At 37.2% G+C, this 25,831-nt stretch overlaps 1 long non-coding RNA gene across 1 annotated transcript; it reads left to right on the top strand.

Moving 5' to 3' along the window:
- Nucleotides 1-22,550: 22,550 nt before the first annotated feature.
- On the top strand, nucleotides 22,551-25,193 carry LOC146753677 (uncharacterized). Its single transcript, XR_014939337.1, has 2 exons — nucleotides 22,551-24,832; nucleotides 24,908-25,193. It is a non-coding gene; the product is annotated as an uncharacterized LOC146753677 (long non-coding RNA).
- The last annotated feature ends 638 nt before the right edge of the window (nucleotides 25,194-25,831 follow it).

The following is a 25,831-nucleotide window of genomic DNA, read 5'->3' as shown; positions in this document are numbered from 1 at the left end:
CATAAGTGGCATTGAGCACTTCTAGCCACTCTATTCTGTCCTATGTAAACAGCAAAATGTCTTGGTCAGTGGAAAGGCCTGAAATGAGAATGGGATCGTGCACCCATCTTGTCCCTTGATGGTGTTGTAACAGTCTGGTTACCCTTTATGATATGATTGTTGAACTGAGGTAAGGAAGGTGCTGAGATTTCCCAGCTGAGGTTAGACAGCTACCCTTTTAATCTCCTGGTCATGATATGAGAAACTAAGTATTTAATTTCTCAGACTGAGATGCTTTTCTATATTGTCACTTACTTACTTTAAAAATCCCGGAACGTTTCAGAACAAATAGGAAAAAGAATGGAAGAAAAAGCAATTAAAAATCTGGTTACTTCTCAGATGGTCTAATAAGAGAAGGTAAAATTCTTCCACACTGGCCATTATAGAGAACTCGCCAGCTTTCTCTGGTAGGTACTCTGAAGTCAATTAGATAAACATTTTTCTTTAGAAAGAGTGATAATGACATGAAGCACCTATCTTTCAGCATATGCAACACTGTGCATAGTTCTAAATGTAATATACCTATTCACTTTTCTCCTTTCTCAAACAAGGTTTGCCTCTTAGTTTGCCACACTGGTGTGTCTCCACGGACTTCAGTGAAATTATGAGATCAGAAATAAGACAGCTGTTCAAATGAAAATAAATGATGGCTGAGATGAAGCTGTTCAATGTATTGTTCTGCAATCACTTTATTGGCATATATACATGCATACATACATTTGTATATGTACATATATGTAAATGTTCAGGGCTTAAAGATACAGCTGTTTCACATGGGTACAGACAGACTGCTGCTTATGCTGTGAGAACATTTTGTCTTCTCCATTCCTGTAGAACTGAAATACTGAATACACAACACTTTTGCTTATCTTCAATCACCAAGATTTGCCTGATATGAGATGTAATTTGAAATCACCAGACAATGTTTATTGGTTTCACTGTCTCAAATTCTGGCAAGATATAGTTCATTTTGCCATTAAATCTAGAAGTGTCAATCTGCTCAACATCACATTTGAAAAATCATAGCTGTTACATGAGGTCCCCAGTGACTGGGAAAAGAAAAATATCACTCCCACTTACAAAGAGAGAAAGAAGGACTCAGGAAACTACAAGCCAGTAAGCCTCACCTTTGTGCCTGGGAAGATCTTGGAACAGATTCTCCTGGTAGACATGTTAAGGCACATACAAGATGTGCACAGCTTCACCAAGGGCAGACTGTGCCTGACCAATCTGGTGGCCTTCTATGGTAGAATGATAGCATCAGTGGACAAAGGAAGTTCATATGATGTCATCTACCTGGACTTGTGCAAGGCCTTTGACATGGACCCACACCACAGTCTTATCTCCAAATTGGAGAGATATGAACGGTGGACTAATCAGTGGATAAAGAATTGGTTGGATGGTTTTAGCCAGAGGGTTGTTACTGACAACTCTGTGTTCAGATGGATGCTTGTGAGTGGTGTCTCATGAGGGTCTGTCTTGAGACTGGCATTCTTCAGCATCATTATCAACAGCACAGATGATAGGATCAAATGCACTTTCAGCAAGTTTGCTGATGACATAAAGATGGACAGTGCAATTGACACCACAAAAGGAAGGGATGGCATTCAATGGAACCTGGACAGGCTAGAGAAACCAGATGCAAAGAGAGTGTAGCTCAAAGATCTATAAAATTTCTTCCAAGCTTTTCTATGATGCTATAATTCTCTGATTCTATATTGCCTTTTTGAAAATGAGGAGACTAGACAAAAAATTTAAAAAAATAAATAAATACTGATTTGCCTGATATTTCACAATGACAAATAAGAGAAGGACACAGCAGTTCCCATTGTTGCCTCTCCATAAAGCCACATGTATCCAGTACGTACTACAGGAACTCATGACACAAAGCGAACATTGCCAAGGACCCCATTACTACATCACAATTCTGCATGCAACTTTGTACCTAACAGGTCATTTTCACCGTGTGAATTCTCACACTGTTGTGTTGCATAGAAGTGTCATTTTCAGGTGAGTATTATTCTCATGCTGAGAAATAAAAGAATCAGAGATTTGATAACATGGAAATACTGTGAATAGGATAGGTGAAAATTTTTACAACACGACATGAGCAATAAATACACTGCAGCAGCTGTAGCGCTTTGTGTAAGATGACTACAAAACAAAATGAGCTGAACAAGGAAAAATCTTATTTGGGAGTAATAAAGGCTTGATATATATTCTACAGAGCATTGTTTTCCAGAATTGAGAAGGAAAGTACATGACAGTAATTCTTCAGTACATTGTCATTTAACTATTTGAATCTTAGGATACAATAAAATAAAAAGGAACATTACCATATTCTGTATGATTAAAATGATCCTATTTCTGACTGAGGGGAAAATTGTGAAATGTCCTATTTATTTACCACCTGCATTTATCCATGTATATAAAATTAGAATCAAGCACTGAATATTGATTTCATATTGATGGATATAATATATGCTCTAATAAAATGACAGTCTTTCAAGATTCTCTCAGCAGAGACTTCTATAATACATGAGATGGTTTCAACATATTTTATGCCAGAGAGAATTTTCATTTCATCTCTCAGCCTCTTACAAAACTGTTGTAAATGATTTAGCTCAGCTGTTAGATTTAAGAGTAATTTCATTTCACTTTGGGCTCACTTGTATAATTCCCAGCTTTTTGTTCAACCATATGTAAACTTCTGACACTTAGCATGTGGACTAACATGTCAAAAATACGTGATGCCTAAATTCATGGCTTGTGGATGTAGTAAAGATGGGAAAATACAGCACTTGATGCATGTTACAGTCACAGTAAAATGTAAGTGAAACTGAATTGTAAAATGTAAATGAAGTTTAACTGTATAACATGCAATCATATTTGAAATTCTGCTCCCTAATGCATGGCAGAACATTTTCAGGCTATGTTAGAACTCCAAAATAAAGTCCAAGACAGGCTAGCTGTGACAAATACCTTGATTATTCATGGACTTCTTCTCTACTAGAAATCTGAAAATAGTCCTAGAGGAGATATAGAATGATACAGAATTATGCCAAACCCACCAACAATTAAAATGTACATTAATTGATGAGGGGCTTTTATAAGACTACGTGCCGTTTTATAGGGGCACGTAGCGACAGAACAAGAGGAAATGGCTTTAAACTGGAAAAGGGTCAATTTAGACTAGATATTAGGAAGAAATTCTTTACTGCAAGGATGGTGAGACACTGGAACAGGTTGTCCAGAGAGGCTGTGAATGCCCAGTCCTTCGAAGCACTCAAGTCCAGGCTGGATGGGGCTGTGAGCAACCCAATCTAGTGGGAAGTGTCCTTGCCTATAGCAGGGAGTTGTTACCAGGCTATCTTAAAGGTCTCTTCCAACCAAACTGTTCTGTGATTCTGCAATTACACAGCAAAGCACTAAATGGCAAAACTTTGTTATGTATTAATATAGACTCAAAATGATTATTTAATTTTGATTTCCAGGGGAACTTGAGATTTTGCCAAGCTTGTTAATCAAGTAAGCTTTCATTTAACATATAGTCCATTTCAAATGATTTCTTGCTTCCAGTTTCTATACAAAACCTTCTAAACAACACAGCTGCCAGAATAATGTATCAGCTAAGTACCTTTTTTTTTTTTATTATTATTTTAAAGCACTGTGACATGTTGTCTGCAAGATGTTGTCTGCTATAGACTATTTTAGGACATGTGTTTTGATATAAAAATGAAGGCTTTTTCCTCCTTACTCATTACTATTTAAAATATTTTACATGTTTTCTCTGAGTGTAATACATCTTTTAAAATAAGCGTTGTTTTGTTTTGTTTTGTTTTAAATTAGATCTAAAATTTTTAATTCTTCAACTACAGGAATATTTGCCCCTGATTCTATTATTAAAACTATATAAGCTACCTTTAGACAGAATAAACCTCCGTTTACAAAACACACAGAACTTGTACTGTAAGCAACCAGTTTCAGATTCTCCTTTGTGTTCTAGTCAGAGTGAAAGTTGTTCCCTGTACATATAATTCTTAATTCTGAGCATAATCATGAGCTATAGTAGTGTAACTATCTTTTCAGTACAGATTCTTCTACAGGTTTTATCAACATGAGAAACATCAACGTGCATTCTTTTTTTATATGGCATCTAGTTTTAATGGAAAATAATCAGGTGATGTATTTGTTAAACACAAAAAATTCAAAAAATTCACACAGTACTAAAGACAGTAAGTTTCCTTAGTTTTCTTCCAATCTACAAGTGTTTCTTAAGCATAATTGTTTAGTCAGACAAAATTTGAATATCCTCTGACTTTGTCAGTTGCAGATATGCGAAAGAAAATTTACTGATGTGACTGACATTGCACTCTGTTCTCTTGCCAAGTGAAAGATTATCTCTGTGACTGTTAAGACACCAAAATACTTTATGTCTTCATATCTCTGTGTTGTTGCTGGTTTGTTAATTTTATTTATTTATTTATTGATTTTCCAAGCATTCCCAAATGCCTGAAATGTCAAGAACTGTCTGGTTCAGCCTTCCCTTGAATAAGAGAAATATGAGCAGGTTCATTGATTTGATTTTGTGGTTTAACCTGGAACATGGCTCAGCACCATACAGTTGTTCGCTCACTCCTACCCTTCCCAGTGGATCTGGGAATCAAAACTCTCCTTCCACTTTATGGCATATGGTAGAGAATACCCCTTTGGCCAGTTTAAGTCAGCTGTCCTGACACTGTTCCCCTCAGCACCTCATTAGTAGGAACTGAGAAACTGGATTGGCCTTGACTCTGCACAACGCTCCTTAACAACAACTAAAAAACAATAGTTTTTTATTTGATTATACTTTTTAGTTTATATATAATATAGTTTATATTTTATATATAATAATATATAATATAATATAGTTTATATTTTTAGCATTAGTTATAATATACTCCACTCCTTTCTTGAGTAAAATATTTTCAGATTTGAGAGTTTATATTTAATTTAATACTCATTAACACACATTTCTAATAACTGCTTTGGGCACTGAAAAAAAGAAAATGTAAACAAATAAACAAGCACTTAGGTTGTCTGTGGGGAATGGGCATGAAAGTTGCTGACTTGAAACAAACACCTCCCCATGTTCCCATGAGAAGCAACAGGATCTCTGAAGTATCCCTGAGGGATGAGGTCAGTGCAGAATGCCTCCTGGAACATCTCTCAGCATGCCAGTCTTCTGCACATTTCTCCTTTGGAACTGATTTTTCCCTGGTCCAGCACAGATATGCCACACAGGCTCATGGTGTGGATGTACCAAGGTCACAGTCCTCCTCTGGCACAGAGGTCCCCCTTCCTCAAGCACATCTTCAGTTACCTTTTCAGCAGTGTTGCTCCACCAACAGGTCTCCCAGTATTTCCTTCCCTCATGGCTGGATCCTTTGATTGATGAGAACCATGTCAAAAAAGTCGCAGCTTTGAGAGGTGATGATGCAGTTGTGGCAATGCCAGAGACAGCTGAAACCATCTGTCATCCACTCTCTTTACCATTTCATGTAATTCTGAAATTCATAAAATTTCAGAAGAAATGTTATGAAACTTGTTTGGCGTCAAGTATTAAGGTGGTTGTAAAACTTGCCATTAATGCTTATTTTAACTCTCCTTTCTGGAGCAGTTTTATGTCATCTTGAATATTCTCGTTACAGCTCTTTGTGTTTTTCTTAATGGCCATCACAGCTGTAAGTATAGCAAAGCCTTCGAAAAACATTTAGTGAAGTACTCTGTCAGTAGTACTAACTACAGCCTATGCACATACACTTCTGTGCTAAGCCTACACCATAAAACAATCGATTACCCACATCACTGGAAAGAAAAAAAAAAAAAAAGAAAAAAGAAAAAAGAAAGTTTTTCCTTTTAATTTTATGTGGCATTTCTTTTATTCTCACTAATTTGAAAGTGGTTTTTATGAAGTACAACCAGAGTGGGTTAAAAGCAGCAAAAATACTTTTTCAAGGATTTCACACAGGTATTTTTAATTGTACCAGTTGTTGAGATTTTTTTATTTTTTTTTTCACATTAACATCAGTTTTAATATTAATACCAGGTTATTCATGTGTGAACAAGAGCATTCACTTCGGTTACCAATTACTGCTTCTGTCTCATTCTTTCCTTGCTCTCAGAAGTTTCAGGCACCCAATCAGGATGCAGAAACAACACTCAGGTAATTAATTAGAGATCACAAATAATGAACAGCAAGTAAAGGGAATGTTGTCTAAATAATCCATTGGTTTAAACACTCCATCCAATCTATTCATCAGATCCTTACAAATAAGGCAAGGATAAAAAACAGGCCTGTGTCACAACAAATTTGGGTAAGATAAAGGCCTGAATTCTTCAGCTCATTTATCTGTGAAGAATGACTCATGCAAACCTTGTCAAAAAGGATTAGACTAATCAGTTCTCTCATCCCTGAAAAACCTTGTCAGTGTTGAAAGCCATATTTACAAGCTGTTATTACTAAATTCTTTTACCTCATATGCCTAAAAAAACAGGCAGGCTCCAAGGTGTCAAATCCATTAATTTGTTTATACAAAGTTCCACTTGCGTTCAAAATACAATAGCTTTATGTGAGATGATTACTGTTTATGCATAAGGTTGTAAGAATAACTGAGTTTTTTAGTGCTTTTCTGCTCTTTGATCAAAAAAGCCCTGATAAAGGGAGGGATAGACTGGGAGTGTTATTTCTTTTCCATTTGTGTGCTGTTGAAATCCAGGTTTTAAACCAAAGGAAAGAATCCAAAACATTTGTGTTTGTGTGTGTGTTTTTTTTTTCTCATCATATATACATATATTAGTATAACGCTATCTGTGCTTCTCAGAGGAAAAGAAGACAGAAAATTTTCATACTGTCAACACAAAGTTTCCATATTTCCTTTTAATTTTTTCACAATTTACAGAATTTTATCCAAATTCACAGGTGTATTTTTGAATACCAAATATGTTTCAGTTCAGATCCAGAACTGTATTTGTTGGTGAATATCACGTTTATTTGAGTAATAGTCCCCAAATTTACACATAGATTTGTGTGTTTTAAATTGGAAAATGTCGTATCATAGATTGATTTTCTTGAATTATCAGCTATTTTCATGTACTTAAAAATATTGCATCTTTTTACCTGGAGGTGTTATTCTTCATTTTTGCATTGAGGTTTTGTGCAGCAATAGTGTCTCACCCAAGGGGTGACTGGCAGTACATCAAGTGCTTGTATCTGTAATGGATGACTTACAGGGCTGTTTAGCAGTCAGAATTCCAATAGCCCACTAATCCATTTGTCTTCAGTCCAAGCTCTTCTGTGAAGGGAATTCTTATCTGTGTGGTAACACTTTCACAAAATCCTTGCTTTATCCACGTAAATCAGGTCTTTATTTTGGAATAATTATGAATCTCTGTTTTCAGTTTTGCTTTGTCTTGAACACGTTTTTAGTCAAGGAACAATGCTTTCACTGCAATTGCTCATTGCAAGTAAAGCATTTTCAGTTAAGAGAAGGAACAGAATCAACAACTGTAACATTTAAGATGACAAGCACTGTTCTTTCATGAGCTGTGTATTTCACAATAATTTAATAGCATAGGAAACTACTCCCACAAATAAATGTATACAAGGTCATAAAAACACTTCTGCATTTTCTTAATTATAAGCACGTGAGTGGTGCCATTGATTAGTATAGAACTACTCACATACTCAAATATAAGCATCTGTTCAAGTGCTGTGCTTAGGACTGGAGTCACAGAAATAAGGATAAAAACCACAGAGCTTCACTTTATCCCTACTAAACCCAACAGGGCTCTTTCCACTGCCTGTGTTGAGGGCTGGATCAGATCCAAGTGGAAGAAGTGCTCAGCATGAAAAAGCCACTGCAAGGCATTTGTAACTGAAAACATATCTGAAGAAAGAGGGCATTTCCTGACGTGTAGGCATGAGATTGCGCTAAATCTGTGACACTTGAAGGCTATTATCTATATTCATGTATTATCTGAAGAAAGAAAAGTAGTAGCAGTCATGAGACTGAGGCCTCTGAGGTTAGGTGGAGGAGAAAAAACTTTTAAAATGAGGCTGTGCATTACATTTAGGGAGTAATAACAACAAGAGAAAGCCACTTTTCCTTAAATCACCCTGCATCAAGTGTATGTCTCAGGTGTTTTGTTTTGCTTTCTTCTGCCAGTTGAGCAATTTTTGAGCTATTGCTGAATGCTGAATAGTATGACATTCAAGCACTAAATGTGAAGTCATATTTTTCAAGTGTATCACTCTCAGGTAGCTGTTAGCTGTCTCTGGAAAACAAAATTATTTTGCAGCCTGCTCCTTGGCTATTTCATAGAGCTCGTTTTCCTGTTGGCTGACAGAAATGACCATACTCTTCATATAATGAAGTAATCTGAAAAAAATAAAAATAAAAATGTCCTTTATGTGGAATTCGTGAGCAAGGGCTCATCTGTGTCTCTCTTTTGAAAGCTTATCTTCATAGTTCTTCCTTCCTTGGCATGTCTGGTCAGTTTTTGTTCAAGTAAGTTTTATAATCTGCCGGTTGAAGGCAGATTGGCCTTCAAGGCAAGTGTGACACATGAGGTGTGCTATTTTCCTTGAGCTGTACTATCAATAAGAAGAAAAGAGAGAATAAATCTTGATTCAACACTAGTCCTAAACAGTGCACAACTGCGTGGAATTGATGTACATCACTACAACATTTGTACTACAAGCATATAAATGTCTCAAATACAGCAATTTGGAAGTACCACATGGTCTCTGGACATGGCTGTTTTTCTATAAAATAGTCTTAGAGCGTATCTTTGCCCCAAAGAGTAAAATTTAACCCATTTCACTGCAGTTTCTCTCACGAGAGATTTATGTATTTGTTTTACACCGCTGAGTTACCTCTAAACAAATACCAAAATACAAATGCTCTATGTACCAAAATTATCTCAGAATTGTCCTAGCCCACATGAAGTAAAATTAAGCATAACTAACTGGAGAAAAATTGACAGTTCTTTATATTCATTGGACACTTGGTCTCAGAGGAAGGAAAATCATTCTCATATTGTTGTAGAATATACAGACCAGGTATGTTCAACCCATGGCCAGGATACAACAGCCTCCCACTGTCTTGGTGGCAGCTATTCACCAAGCATCTTGGCCCAGCCCCAGGTGCACACACATGGCTCAGGAACAATCACATGCTGGTGAGCAACTGGCACTGTCTTAGCTGGGACTGGGATATGGGGAAGGTGCAGCACAATGATAATTTAAGTTACGGCAAACAATTTTACATATTTTGATACAGTGCCTAAACACAGTCCTGTGAATAGTGAAATATATGCAGCCCTTCTTTCCGTTTTGATAAAGGAACTTGAGAATAAATTTAAAAATTGCTGAAAACACACACACACACACAAACATATTCATATTAGTCAGTGTAAATAAATTACCTGCATTTTTCCAAATGCAATGTATTTACATGCATATTTCCAATGCAAAGATTTACAGTCTGATATTGAGCTGAGAAAATTGATCGCGTCTCTCTACTAGAGATCTGTAACATCTGTCTTACCAGAGAAAAATAGCCCCTGCTTCACAATCATGCCTAATTCATGTCATCATTTTATGGCAGTGCATACCTCTGTTCTGTTTTCAAGGATGAAGCACAGAAAGAATGCAATCTCATCAAAAATATCTTAACACCTTGAGAATGCAATAAGAAATGCAACCACTGCTGTCAAACCAGGCTGATGATTTAGTTCTACAAAAGCAAAGTCAAATATCCCACTGGTTCTTTTTTTTTGTTGCTTTTTTGTGTGTGTTGTAATTAAAAAACATTAAAACAATAAAAGAAGTTTTGTTCCTTATATATGCAAAGTTTATTATATATCTTGTATGTGGCCTAATAGCTGTGGCCCCAGCAAGACAAAAGGTTGGGCATCCATGGATTCTAATGTTCTTACTTTCCTTAGATATATCACAGTATTATAAGTCATTAGTAATCCAAATTCCTAAATGCTCTTATGTCTTCTCACATTAATATGCATGGGTAATTTTTACTCAAGTAATGAATCATTTGCAGATCTAAGTCAAGACTTAAATTCATTTTAGAAGGTGCTGTCCACACATTAGATGTCATGTCTGGATGAGGAATATGATGACAGTTCCCTTTTCCCTCCACTACTATTTTTAAGCTTGCAGATATGTCTAAATTATTCCTTGTTATTGCATTTGAAGGCAAAAACTGTTATTTGATAAGAATTTGTTCTATTGCCTAGGAACATAAGAAATGACTTTTTTTTTTTCCCTATGAGATGAACTTTTAAGTTCTTTAACTGAGATGCATTTTTGGGGAATTTTGCCCCCCGCTGATCCACCTTGTGCCAAACAAATGAGTTCTGAAGCAGGACATTTGTTCATAGGAACCATGGACTACAAATGCATGATTCATCCTAAGAGTTACATCCTGAGCAGAGACATAGGCTCACAAAATCTTACACCCAAACAGCTGACTTATATAGAGGCTTGAATGTGTTGACCAGTCAGAATGAGTGGCAGAGCCCAGCTGAAAGAAATGACTGAAGGACAGGCCCAGAAGTGAGCTTTGCAGAGCTGGCTGTCCAGCTAAAATAATTTTGTCCTGCAACCTGCATTGAAAACTGCCTCTCACCTTGCTTCTCATGTGGACTAAATAAGAAAAACTACACTGAGAAAACCTCATGACTTTACTCTCCTCAAGAGCAGACTTGATGATGGTAAGAGCTCAAGGAGGGTGTGATTTGGGACAATACAATTAAGCAAACATAATCCACATTAATGAAATGTAAATCTCAGAGGAAGCTTATATGTTTCTTTCAGGACTGTGGTGCCAGTTTTACAAGGAGTTTTTATGCCAGCTGGGCTCTTTAAGTTCCTGTACAAATAATCGTATTCTAATGTAAAATCCACATGAAGAGACTTTGTTTTCCAACCAACCTCTGTGGGCTTATTCATATGCTTGCACAGCTATATGTGCTAAAAAAAAAAGAAGAATGAATTGAGAGTGTTTTCTCCAGATATTCAGTAGATTTTAGTTATGCCACGTTTCACTACCTATTTGATAAAGCAAACTCACATCCATTCAGATACTTATTCAAGGACAGAAAATTCATACAGGCTGAGAGAGCAGAAGTCAAAAGTGAAATTTACCCCCACCCAATAGCAGCGTTCTGGTCCACATGATTTGCAGCCAGGGGTGGTTTTAACCTCTATATAACTTGCTTTCAAAATCTACAGGGCACACTGTCCTACAGTGCCTTGCTGTTCTTAGAAGAGGCTAATTCTACATTCCAGTCATCCATGAAAGGGAGAGTTATTCTCCCTCTCATCGCTTACAAATTTTTTTACTTCCATCAGAATTGTATCTGATAAATACTGTTACATTTTCCATGTAAAAGACAAGAATGACTGTTCCCACTGGCCTCTCTATGCTCTCCTTAGCGGCCTATGCTCTAGGAAACAGGCTTGTTTATAATTAATAGAAGAAAAGGATGACTTATTTCTAAAGATGTCTTCCCTTTGCTAATAATCTGTTTTTCATGAACTGCAGCTGCTCCAGCTTTACAGTCATTAATCTGTCACATGCATGGTCCTTTCCACAGAAAGCACATAAAAAGTAAAGCAATCAAATAATTTCCTTTTGGAAACATGATCCAGGCTCATAGAATTGCTCATGGGCATCTCAAGTAGAATTGCTCAGGCAAACTCCTAAATAAATCGTTTTTTTACTCTGTTTAGCACAGACAATAATTCCTTTTCAAGGTATTTCATTTTCATTTAGTCTGCAGTTCTATGCTGACACTTTGGATTAATGTGGGCATGTGTTAATTGAACATAAACCACAATATAAATGCAACATTTTTTGTCTTGAATTTAATAACCTTCATTTGTAGATCACATCACGTATTTTATTGTAGGAATAATTTACTGATAGGATATTTTATGCTTAGCAGTGATTAAGAAACTGTGCAATTTACAGCAGAAGCAAACAGAGCCACACATGTGTTCATGTATATAAATTTGTTTATATGAAACACAAATTAAAAATTTAAATGCTCCTGCAATGTCAGACAAAATGGAAAGAGCTTTTCATATTATTATCCTTCAAATTTATGTGCAACCAAATAAAAGATCCAGATTTACGGAGGGATTTGCTTTATATAAAAACAAACCCTTTCACTAGAAGGAAGCATCTGTTTCAACCATTAATAACACATGTAATGTATACGCTGCTTTGAACTGAACATTTCCATTAAAACTGAAAGCCCATTTACAGAGACTGAAGCAGCGCCTGAATGTGATCAGTCATAGTGTCACACTAGCTTACGATTGCTGCTGCAGTGCTAAGAGCTTGAGCATATGCTTCCCCAAAAGCCTCTAATGCTACTCTCAAACAGTAAAGGGGAAACATTAAGTGCACCTTGCCACCATTAGCATGGAAAGGAGCGTAAGTCCCTGCGCTTCACTTGGCAAGATGCATTTAGTGCTAGGATATCTTTATAAAAGTAAACTTTTCCCCTGAATCTAATGCAAAAACTATTTTCTTGTTTTATGGTGTATGAACATGGTGTTTTCTCCTGACATAAAAATAAATAAATAAATAAAATTGCCATCCTCCTTCTCCATACAAGCCATCATCTCTCAGCACCCCGACCCTGTAATTTCTCCTTTAAAAGGTTTGAGAAAAAGCCTTTTTTTTTTTTTTTTTTTTTTTCCTGCAGAGTTTTAGGAAGAGTTCTGAATAGATTTTTAAGTTTTCACAATGCAACTTAAACAGAAAACCTGCACCTGCATTACTGACCTTAAATACTGTTAGTTAATGTAGCGCAAAGGCATTCAGCAGATTTTTCACACCAAAGTATTCTGGGCAGCCTTCCAAAGCATAGCAGCAGTTTAAAATGACCCCAACTTTGTGAATGTGAATGGAGCCATTATAGGGTAATCATCTTTCCCAGCTTTAAGTTACCTTTAGTGGCTTAGTCTTAACTAAGGTTTTTTTTCTAAATGGCAAGCTTTAATTTCTTATCAAGTTAATTCTTCTGCAGGCTTTTTTTTTTTTTTTTTCAGTAACGTACTATGAAGTCACTCCCACTTTGCTAGAAAAGTCCATGTTGGTTGACAAATGTGAATGCTGTACTGCTTCTTTTGATGAAAAACTGGAGATCATTTCAGTGCTTAGGATTTCTATATCATTTCTACACCTTTAAATATAAATTCAGTGGTTGGTCTTGCTAGTGCCCTGCAGTACTTGATCAAAAAATGTGTTGAGCACAGGAAACTAAAGTAGATAGGGCTGGAGGGAGGGATGTAATTTAATCGAAAATGTCTCTACATAAAATTCTTTGAACTATTTCCTGGAACCTGTATAGAGTAATGCTGCTCTATAAAATCCTTGTCTGCAGGAGAGCCACTCACCCTCAGAAATGCAGAGATCTTCTCTTCAGCATGATGCATGTAGCAAAACTTCTTTGATAACTCTGTAGTCTGGAGCCATATTGGATCTGGCCAGCTCCCAGGACTTGGCAGAGTCTCATCATGGTGAGAAACCTCATCATGGTGTCTCAGAAATGGTTATTGTGCTGTGAAATGTGTTAGTACAATCAGTTCAGTGACTTTCCATGATTAAGCAATACCTTAACACGGTTGTGCTGTAGCCACAACAACCATACAGTGTTGTTTAAGCAAAGAAAACTTTTTTTTGTTAGATTTTTTTTGTTTTCAGAATAAACATATGTTTATTTGAATACAAGAATCTTTATTGGTGAATAAACTAAGTGACCCATTGAGAGAAAGGATAGAAAAAGATTCTTATGTGCTCCACGGAGAAGTCACAACAAACTTCAGAAAATCAGATATGTGCAAGGTTCTATGGGCAATCTAACCAGAGGAAATTCTATTCTTTGACCTCTTGAGATGCCTAAGAACTATTCATATTCTTCTGAGTTTAATAATTTTTGCTATCATTTCTGCACGTCACGCTACTGATAATTTACAGAAAAATTACAGTGATTATCAGAATGAAATGTGTATGTACTATTGCTTGATAAGATTGCATGCTTTTCTTCCTTCTGGCTGAAAATCAGAAATTGATATTAGTAGAAGTACTAAAACAGCCATACTCATCCTGAAGCCCTGAGAGTTTGGTAGCCCAGTCAAAGAAGGGTGCCTCTGTCACAAATACATGGGAGGCTCCCAGCCTGTCAAGCAATTAAGTGGACCTGAATAATCCTATGTAATTAAGCTTCTTACTGCATAATTATCTTTATTTTAAACGTGTCTTTTGATGGAACATCTGTTCCTCGCTCTAGATTTGAAAAGATACATCCCTGCACATGATCAAAATGGTGCTTATGAGGCCATTGCACATGGTACTGCTGCTCAGTTCCTTGGCGACAAATGTTGTAATTTGCTCCGTCTTTGCATGAAAGAGGCAGGTGCTGCTGCATCCATGGCCTGCTTTGCCTGACCTCCATGCTTGCTGCAGCTGCCTTTCATATTGTTACCCAGATGAATAATTGTGTTTGACAACCAGACTGAAGACTGCTTTGTGGGGAAGTGGAGAAGGGGTGCGCAGAGTGGAGGTACTGTCAGAGCTCTTAAGGGTGGCTGTGCCAACCCACTGGGCAGTAAGTAGGGCAAAGTAGAAAATTGAGTCCTAATAATAGGATTATGTTTTACTCTTTCTAAAATCAAACACAAATTGACTGCTGCTGCAAAGAAGGCTGGTCCATTTCTGTTAAATGTATTGTCATTTTTAAGGTAGTTTCAATTTGCAAAATGCTGTATGCTTTATTACACAAGCAGTAGATTCTGTTAAACAGAATTACCTTCTTATACTGATTTTTAAAGCAAAGGAAGCTTATATTAAATGTAAGAATTACTTTCCTCTTAGGCTTATATGGTATATGTATTAGTAAAATATGATTTATACTAATGAGTAGTTTCTTTAAAAAAACAAAACAAAACAACAAAAACAAAACAAAAAAAAAAGCCACACGAAACACCGCTGTTGCTTTTGTTTAAGCTATGAAGTGTGTTTTGCAACTGCTAAGGCCACACAGTGGCAGATTGCTTATGCACTGCTTCACTCCAGAACGCCCAGGAATGCTTCTTTAGGCTTCTCAGGGCTATGCATGGCCTCAAATGAAATTTCTGTAGACCACCAGACATAGCAACATCTGTGTCTCTTCCATTACCTTCCCTTCTTCCATACTTATGCCTGTACTTACATAAGGAAATAATGTATAAACAGTACAACAGTCTATACTCCATTCGTATAGGGCCCACATGCAGAAGAGGAAGATTAACAAGTGTCTGGATGAACACATTAAACAGTTTCAGTTACACTGTGTGGTTAACAGTCATGTCTTAGATCTTTAAATGTTGCCCTATCTGGTGAAAATGGTAGAAGTAACAGCAACTAACTTATCTGAAAGCTGGAGTTTCCAGATACAGCCTTGACTACGTTTTGAAATGTTTTGGAATCGAAGGGGGCTAAACTGTATCATGTCAACATCTCCAATTACTGTCGTGTAACCAGTGTTCACACCAATCTCTCACCCACCCTTCCTCAGGATTCCTGAGGAAAAGCATTTGACTGAGTTCTCTGAAGAATTACAGACCTTTGTTTGTCATGGCAATGCCTACTAAAATCACTGTGGACAACTCCATGCCTACCATTCAAGGTAGCCTGTTCAAGGCTGGGATGTCCAAACACATCTAAGAGGATTGCAGGCCTCAGCTTCCATGGGCCCTGTAGAGACTAGAAGCTTTCTGCCTGCACACCTCCTGTTTACTATTGGTCATTAAACCTGAGTCCCTTCACTGAACAACCCACTCAGCAGGAGCAAGAAATACCATCCTCTTGTCAACTTGCTTTGCTGGTTACAAATCCCGTTATAATCAGGCATCCAAACTTTTCAATAAAAACTAACCTAGGTGATAACAGTGCAAATAGCAACATGTCATGCTGCCTCCTCTTCCTCAGTTTGATCAGTGCACCCACCATCACCATATGCTGCTATAAAAATCCTTAGAGATTTAAAATTGTCTTTCCAGTGCAATTTGCTTCTGATTGTTCATAATAAGCATAAGATTGTTCTTAAAACTGGTGAAAGTGTACAGAAAACTTTTGAGAATGCACCAGAGAGACCTAAACAAGGTGAAGAAATGGGCCAAGAGCTTATAAAATTGAACAAAGAAAGATGCAAACTCTGCAGAAGATGCTGTCAACACCAGGCTGCTGGAGAGCTAGGTTCTTAGCAGGGCATAGCAGAAGGGCATGCCACAGGAGTTATCCCCACATTTATGTTCTGTGACTCTCCTTGGAATCTAGAGGCTTTAACCTGGTATGAAAACAGTCTGAAAACAATATAAACACTGCTAGGCAATCTGGGCTTCATTTGCAAGTGGGAATGTTGATAAAGAGATCTTGTGGTCCTGCATTACAACCTGTTTCTGCTATAGAGATTTCTTGTCAATTTTAATAACTTTCCAAGACCTTTCTCTGTTCAATCTCAGTTTACCAGTTGTTTGTAGTGAGATGGATTTTTCATTTGTAGGAATGGGGTTAGGAAGTGTTTAAGCCTCTTCGTACAGCTTTTTCTTTATAAGTGTGAAATTTGGAGGAACAGACTCTGATAAAGCTAAGGACTAGTTCCTGTTTCATAGCTGTGCATTTCTCTTTGTAAGAATATTCCTAACTTTATACACATTATAAATATGTTGAGAATTGGAGTTTCATGCAGTTAATAAAGTCTTCTTCAGATTTGAGCCTCCAGATTTGAGCTGTTACTCAAAGCTGAAGAGCATGTCCTTACTGCTGCTACCTTCCACATGACTTGTTTGGACCTCTCCTATACTGTGATATAGTCTGGTCCCAGCCCAGATGAAGGAGAAAACAGCCTGAGTGAAAAGAAGACGATAAGATGATATAGGTTTAAAATAAGTTAAAGGACCAGGGAGTCAAAAATAATAATTAGGACAATAATATGGAGTTGGTAGGAAGATTGTCCACATAAGGACATTTGAAACTGGACCTGGAAGAAAGTAAAAATAAAAGAGTAAAATACTATGATGGAGGAGGAATGAGAAACTGGGGATTATGGTCATTACTAAATCCCTACAAATGAAAGGTTGCCTATTTTTATGTGGAAACGATTAGAAGTGATGGCACTGAGGAATTTTGCACTTTTCTGGCTTTTTGCCCATATATAGACTCTAGTCCCTCAGTCTTTCTTGAGGTGAAGTTCTGGTGAAATCAAAAAAGATAAAATAAGAGGTAAGACTTGCTACATGAAATTGTAATTTGGGGTGAACCTATTTTGTTTAGTGACAAAGATACAATAGGATATTGAAATTATTATAACCATAAATACATTGAAATCATAGGTGTTTATTAATATAATTTCCACTTGTCAACATCTATTCCAGACATTTTTATTAGTAAGACTGTAGCAATTTAGATAAAATGTATTTTATGAAAAGTATCTATCCTACAGTCTTTGCTATAGAATACTCACGCAACTTTGCTTTTAAAGATTTTTAATGCTGATGTGAGAAGTACTTTTTTTTTTTTTTTTTTACAATAAAATGTGTACATTTCATGCCTTGATTGTGTATACTATATGCAAACTGGCTTCACTGAATTCATTACAGTATCTAATGTGCTGCATGGTAGAGTAATGGCTAACAAGGCTATTTTTCATTTTTTTTTTACTGTTGTTTTGCGGATTTATTTCTTTTTATGTATATTACGATGAGCTGATAGCTCACTTTTTGTAGTTTTTGAAGCCTTTCCAGGCCCTTTCATTACAGAAGTTCAATGATGAAATCTTAGAAATTAAAATATCATCATATAAGCTGCTCCCTTGTCACCTCTGTCTCTGTTCTCTCCTGTACCCACTACAGACTTATTCAGATTCTCTCTTTTCTCATATTCTGGTCCTTGCAGACTGCACATTGTGTAAGGTATGAGTGGCATCTTCTTCTGTAGAACTTCCAGCATTAAAGAAGACTGTTATCACTGACGTGACAAGCTTAAAAGCATTCCTGTTTACACTGATAAGGACTTCAAGGCAACTAGTGGAAGCTGAATACCATGAAAATACTTATGAGAAAGGAATTAGGTCTCTGGGGGGTTAAAAGAAAACAAAAACAAAAGCATAAACAAAAAAATCTTATTTATCCTATGAGTGAAGGAAAAAAACTGGTTGGAATACGTCATTGATTTTTATGAGAATTTTCCTGTGTTCTCATATGAACTGGTTAATTGGCGGAGGATCTAGTTTTTTATTATATGAAGTGCCAACAGACAGTGGAAATATTCCAGACTTGGAAGATTTCTGGGCAAAGGTTTCACTGGCTCTAAAGGGAAAGCCTATTTTCAATGTGGTAATCTGAGTGAAGAGAGTATGTGTAGCAACTGATTATATTTTACAAGAGTATTAGGTCAGAATGCAGGTCACAGCTGGAATGTCTGGTTAAGACCTTGATTCTCTTTGGGGAATTTCTCTAGCACCATAAACTTGACAGTCTGTAATTTTACTTTGGATATATATATTTGTTAAGCATGGTCTCCTCAGCAGAATAACTGGAATTACCACTCAGGGCTGGACCTGATCCAGGACTGTCCCTCTGCTGGTGGTCAGCCTTCAGCTTTGGGTGAAATAAGTACCTTTAATAGTGATTAATGGTCCAGTGAATAATTACTGAAATATTGGTGAGTTTATTTTTGATACAAACAAGCAAACAAGAGAACAAACGAACAAACAAACCCCCCCACAAAACTGTTGCTTCATTCTTTTCTTCTCAGGATTTATTATTATTATTATTTTAATAAAATAATCATTTTCTCCATCAATTAACTCCAGTCTTTTGCCTGTGTTCATCACTCTTTTCTGTCAGATAGAAAGGTTTTAGCACTGGGTCAATCAGACGTGGAGAACTACAGGGATATTGCAAATGATAGAGAGATCTGAAGCAGACAATCCATAAATCCAAAACTGTAGAGGAACAGATTAAATGCTGAGGGAGGGGTCAGTTTGAACAGATGCCATCGAAGTGGCAAATAGAGAATGGGCAGCATGAGAGATGTGCTGATACAAATGGAACATAATGAGAAATAGTGTTCATTCCAGTAATGCTCTTTCACTCCGTGCTTGCTTTATGAAAGTCTTAATTTGTGTAACAATGTAAATTTTATTTCCAGCCACTAGATATTGCTATTTTGTGAAAAGGGGTGTTTTGCAAACATAAATCTGATTTTTATAGTGAAAAAGTATCTTAGAGCCACTTCTATCTATGCTGCTACATAAAAAGGTTCTGCAAAACATGTATGTGTGTACAAACACCCTGCCTTCAAGTAGTTTTTCAGTTTTTTGAAAGAATGAAAGTGTAAGCAGGAGATAAGTGAGGAAGTTTTAATAACACTGTAATTTTCATACTGCTGGCCCAGTTTGTCTACCAGTCAACAGTCTTTGACTATAAAGTTATTATGAAGCCTCAAGTGACAACAGTACTAAGTGGGAAGCCTTTCCCTTTAGGACTGCAGGTGCTTCAGCTGACTTCTACATTGTTACTTAGTCTGAACTCTGAATTTCTTTGTAGACGGGTATCATTCCACCACCTGCTTAGATTCAGCTCTGGTGTTGCTTAAAATGTTCATTTGAATGCTCTTTGAATTCTTGCTAGAAACATTAGTCTTTGTTTTAAACAAACCTTAATGAGTAGTTCCTGTGGACATCTTACTTTTGTTCCTTTTCTTCTACATGGAAGAAAAATCTCAATCACACTACAGATTTGCTTCTTTGAAAAAGTGGCTTGTAGTATCTAAATAAACTGAACTTATCCATGAGTGTAATCTCTGATTGTTTTTTTCCAGTGGATCAATGGCAGCTTTGTCAGCTTTGATCCTTTATAAAATTCCAGTACTATAAATGGATAGGCAAAACAAACAAACAAACAAACAACAACAACAACAAAACCCACCAACAACAGAGATGTAAAAATTAAATGGACTTTCTTCTGGGGAATGTTAGCAATTGTTTTGTATTCTGAAAAATATTATTTGTATTAACAAATGTATTATCTATGCATCTACATTATCTATACATTTTTGCCAGTGATAAACAAGAGCCTGCATGCTGCACTGATACAAATTTGCACCAGTGGAGAAAACCCACAATTTCACAGCTGCTATGATAGCTTTGATGCTAGGAAAATGCAGCCCAAGCAGTTCATCTTTCATTGGCCTGAGCAGATGGGGGTCAAATGGTGCCAAATCTGAACTACATGGTAGGCATGGTAGCAGTGTGTCCAGCAGTGTACTCCACAGTTATCAAAATAGTATAGGGCCTTGTGCTATTGTGTTGCATGAGGATGGCTGTCTTTTTCTCTGACCTGTCTCTGAAAGTTCAAGCCTTCAGCTTAGTGTCACTGTGTAATGGTCAGGCTGATGGTTTGTTCCTGTACCAGAAAATCCAGAAGGGATTTCCTGTCCCAAAAGACAGTGCACATCACTTTACCCATTGAGGGCCATGTCTTGAACTTTTCCTTTGATAGTTAGTTCATGTGTCACCACTCCATGGGATGCCCTTTTGATTCCAACTCACATTAACACTACATATGATCATCGGTAATGATGGGCTTGAGGAAACTGTCACCCTCAGCATCATAGTGGTTCAAAAGTTCCTAACAAACTTGCATATGATGTTCTTTCTGTTCCAGTGTGAACAATCATGGAAATCACTTGGCAGAAACTTTGAAACATTCCAATTTTTCTTTCCTCATTTGCAACACGTTGAAGTTGATTTTCAGTTCCATACACAATTCCCTGGTCATAATCTGCCAAAATATGAGGGTGCACTGATCAATAAACTCTTCATTTTGTGGTGTGACAACTGAGCATATCTGTCTGGAGCGTGGCTTGCCTTTCACGGATGATGCACTGCTTCACTTTGCTAGCATCCACTGTTTGGTCTCCATGAACACTCAATATGAATGAGTGAATGCAAATGGATGCAATTTTACTCGTGGAATCCAGTGCTGCAGATTTACTTCATTTGCACTTCTGTGTCAGATACCATTCTAAAAGACTGCTCCTCTGTTGCCATCTGTCATATGGCAGCAACATGTAATGGGATACTGGTGGGAAGGTTCAACCTCTACTGCCATATCACCAACATCCATCTCTGATGTCGTGGGCCAGTCTAACAAAATAGGAGACATTACTCTTGGAGCAGCTCTCATATCTTTCATCCTTTGATATCACAAGGCTACTTTTGTCCTATACTTGGAGACATCAAAAAACAGATGCAATAACTAATTCTGAAGGGTCTTTTGGGATTAGCTTTGATTGAGTTTCTTTAAGGGAATTTAAAATTTTCTTGTAAGGGAATTTTCTGAGGACCTTCCTTTACTGATAACATGTAGGGTTTGTTTGGTTCCCTCTGCAATCAGATTACCCTTCCTTAGCAGTGTAAATAGTGCTACAAATATGAGGATAAAAACTGATGGAAAAATGTATAACCAAATTTTTCTGAAAGTTCCTTTCAAGATATGAAACCTATTTCAAGCAATTGGGGCTGAGTTGTAATTGCGTTACAATTGCCTGTTACAATTAATGGCAGTTTGGGCTTACTACAAAGCACAAGCAAGAAATATATATATTTTTTTCTCTAGATCGATTTATTTTTTAAGGTACTATTGTCATGACTCCAGCAACTGAATTTTGTTAGCACTTCAGGGAAAAATACATGCTTTCTGAACATATTCTGTGAAGATATTGAAAACTTCACTTAAGGGAGATCTTGGAGATTGAGGCAATGACCCAAGAACAAGAGCTAAGAAAGGCAGAGCAGGAAAACCTAAAGCTTAACACATTGCTAGAGACATTTCCAGTCTGCAGAATGCTGTGGAGGAGTTTCTTTCTCCGGGAAGTGCTATAAGATGTGTATGGCCAACTGCAAGACTGAGACCTTGACAACCAAGCATTGCTCCACATTACTCATTCACTCCTTTCCAATTTTGTGTGTACTTGCCCCAGTGACACTGGTACTTAGCAGAGGGGGACAAATGCCAAGCAGGCATTTTAAGAAAAATTCTCTAGTATATTTTCCTAAGCGCATCTGTCTGTACATACTTGCAGTGATAAATGTTTCCATAAAAGAAATTCTCTTGAAATTCTAGAGACAAAAATGTCTTTTCTGAAAGAAAAAAAAAAAAAAGAAAGAAAAGAAATTAAAAAAAGACCCTGTATATACTGAGCATGGCATTCTCTACAGTCTATGCTGTATCAACCTTACTGTCAAAGAAAGCTCTAAACTTAGAGCCGCCTGTCAATCTCCTCATTTGTTGTGCTGCAACACAAATCTTAACTATCCTTCTTCCACATATTCTCCACCGGTCTCCTGTCCTGACAGAAAGGTTGTAGAGACAGATAGGTTGGTAGACAGGCAGATTAACAGACAGATATACAGAAAATTTTTTTCCATTAGCAATCTAATCACGTTGCACCCACATGTTGTGGGATTTGGGCAAGAGGAAAGCAGCGAGAATCTGCTGATGAGAGCAGCACCCCACCCAACAGCATCTCTGTCTTAGAACAGCCTAAGCCATCTGTGAACCCGCACACTCACAGCTATCCTCTTGCCTTGTTCCTTTAAACATTTTGCCTCTCCTTACTTGAAAGACTTTTCCTCCCACCCTTCACTGTTTGCCAAAGCTTTCATGAGGAGGGAGTGAGAAGGATGAGGAGGAGGGGCACGGAGGAAGCTAGTGCTGGGGTTTGAACAATTAAGCCTTTTCTTCATGAAAGCAACAATCTGTTTCATTGTCAGCTCTCCCTTTGTGTGTGTCAAAGGAAGGGTTCTACCCACATTGTCTGCTCCCTTTCCAGAATCCAGATGTCTTTGTTTGCTTATCACAGAGAAATATATTTATTTGGCTCTTACAGCATCTTTCACATTGAGGAAAATACACATTCGTTACAGATTAATGACTTGCTACAAAGGACTGCAAATTCCAGTTTGTAGATTTCCTGCCATTGTAAATCTCACTTAAATGTTTCATCCATCTTTTCTTCACATTTCCCCTGACTATATGTCACTCTTCCATAGCACTATTTTCCCCCTCCTCTTGACTGTTGCTGCTTTGTGTAATTTTTCCCTTAGAGTGCTTTGAGATTTGTAAAGCACTATATAAGTATTAAGCATCAAACAGTAATTATGAGCTTTTAAACTTAGTTTTTGTTGATAGAGTGATACTAATATGATGCTGTCAAACTGATGCCTGAAAACAAGATGTTAAACCAAAATAAGCCTCGCCTTGGTGCAGAAATCAGTTCCTAGCAACCTCATTTTGAAACAAATAATAGTCCAGGAAATAAGGGTCTGAAAAAGTTGATGAGTGTATTACGTTGATGGAGCTGTCACCCATGCTAAGTCCTACTTTTCCTTCTGAAGTATGCAAGGCGTTTTAGAGTGCCACTCTCTCAGGCACCTATCTCATAATTGTGTGAAAGTTTAGACTCTCCATCAGAATCAGCTGTTGGGGAAGATATGCTGTCAGCTTATGTCTCTCAAACATGGACAGGTATGTGTATGTGTTTCTAAAGAGGGTCCCAGAAAAGTGCTAAAACTGAAGGCAAGCTTTCCTAAACCAGGTACAGATCAGAGTTTGAGCTGAAGAAATATATGCTTGTAGTATTCTGGGTGGGTGTTTTTTTTCAGTCATTATTTAAACCTATAAATCTTATTTGGTGAGTAATGTTGATTAGATGACTCATAGTACATAGAATGAATTCTCTTTTTTGAGAGAAGGGTTCTATCTATATTAATGAAAATGCTATTCTTGCCTTCTGTCAGTGAAATTATAGTAGAATGAGCTTCATGATCTTGAGTAGAATGGGCTTCATGCTGTCCTTGAAGCTTACACCCTGCCAACTCATTGTGTAGCACTGACTGCACAACTTAACGACAAATAGATTACAAAGCCAGTTTATTCAGCTATTGTATTTTGTCTGAATCCTTTCCAAAGCTTAAGCAGTCACTGCAGCAGGGTGCACTAATTGCTCATTTGCTGCAGTAACCTTTTCAACTGGACAGCATCTCATGTCTGATTTCATGTTGATGTCTCTTTCCTTTAATTACAGTGTGCTGGCAGGGAGATAAACCTATTGGTGTGAAGTGCCAAAGAGTGCTTTCAGTGGGCTTACTGTGCTCTTCAGAGACTTACTATAAGAACACAGTAACATGAGTCTGTCTTCTGTTCACTTTTATTTTTATACATCATATTATAACCAGACTCAATGGTTGGTACCCATCTATTAGACACCCACTGAGTTATGTGATTTTTATGTAGAGTACATCACAGGTCTTGAGCTCTATAAGTGTAAATGATTTACGAGCCGGTTTGGCCCAGTTCTGTGACAAGTGGGGCAGAGGGATTTCACAAAATCTGCTCCTCTTGAAAAGGGAAACAGAGAACCCCAAAATGATTTAAAACAGAGGCACTGATCTGAGGAGAAACAAGCTAATTTACTAAATATGGCATCGGAATGTAAGATAACACACTATAATACAGTATAATTAGAAATGAAGCTAATAAATCAAGTATAATGAGAGAGTATCCGAAAGCTGTAGGCCTTACAGCAATACTGAAGTGATGAGTGCAGTCAGGATGGGCAGCAGAGAGGAAAGGCAAGGGAGAAGAGAGCAAAGAACCAAAGAGCCTGATCAGGTAACCTTGCTGGGAGTTCTATCTCCTCTCTGACTGCGAAGCCCCCTGGGTAACGCAGTTCTTCATCTCTTCCAGGCAGGTACCCGGAACTGGAGCATTAACACTTTAACTCTGAGTGCACTACATGATGTTATGATGTGGAATATCAATAACCAAGAATCATCAAACCATGACAAGAAGCTACAAACTACATCTGAAATAGAAGAATTTAGCATCACTTTCTCTATGTTTAATATAAAAATGAGCATAAAACACTAGAGGAATTTTAAATATGTATCTGTTCTTGAGGGATAATGCTCTTAAGGATGCCTTTTCTGTGTAGTATTTGTTTTACATTGAATAAAATACTGATTACATAAAACCCATCGTCAAGGAAAATCTGTTGTAATCCTGTCTAAGCATTTTTTTGCTCTTAACTGTCCATCTGCAATGACAGAGGGAAGGTTTTCTATTGTTTATTTTCAGCACAAACACAGAGAACGATCAAAGATTATTCTGTGAGATCCATCCATCACAATGCTTCACAACATACCACTGAGACTGTGAAATCAAGCATGAAAATTGGAAATAAAATAACTACAAAATGCTTTTACCCTCTAAATGAATAAAGCCAGTGGTGAAGCATGCGATCTATAACCAAGCTGTGTGTAATGCAGTCCTAAATACTGTCATTTGCTAGCACGGAGATTCAGACATAAAGTCTGTAAGAACCCATTTGAAGAGTTTGTGTTGAAGCTTCTATCTTGTTATGGTGACGACAGGTAAATCTACAGGAAAATATGTGCTTTGCTCTAGAAGCTACAACAGTCCAGCAGACATGAGGGACTGCTAATCACCTGGAAAGATGTGACTCTTTTAGTCTAGCAAATATCTAGCAGAGCATTGTAGGAAAGGGATGGATGAGAGCAATCCAACATTTAAAGAAGTATTTATTTAGCACAGTGTTTGTTGCAGTCACCTCTGCAATACTTCCCTGACAGGTCCTGTAGCTGCTCCACC

Source organism: Coturnix japonica, chromosome Z (genome assembly GCF_054131305.1).
Source record: "Coturnix japonica strain WE chromosome Z, WE-NBRP24, whole genome shotgun sequence".
Classification (NCBI taxonomy): Eukaryota; Metazoa; Chordata; class Aves; order Galliformes; family Phasianidae; genus Coturnix; species Coturnix japonica.
Note: the sequence above shows the minus strand (reverse complement) of the source record. Positions and strands in the feature narration are given on the sequence as shown.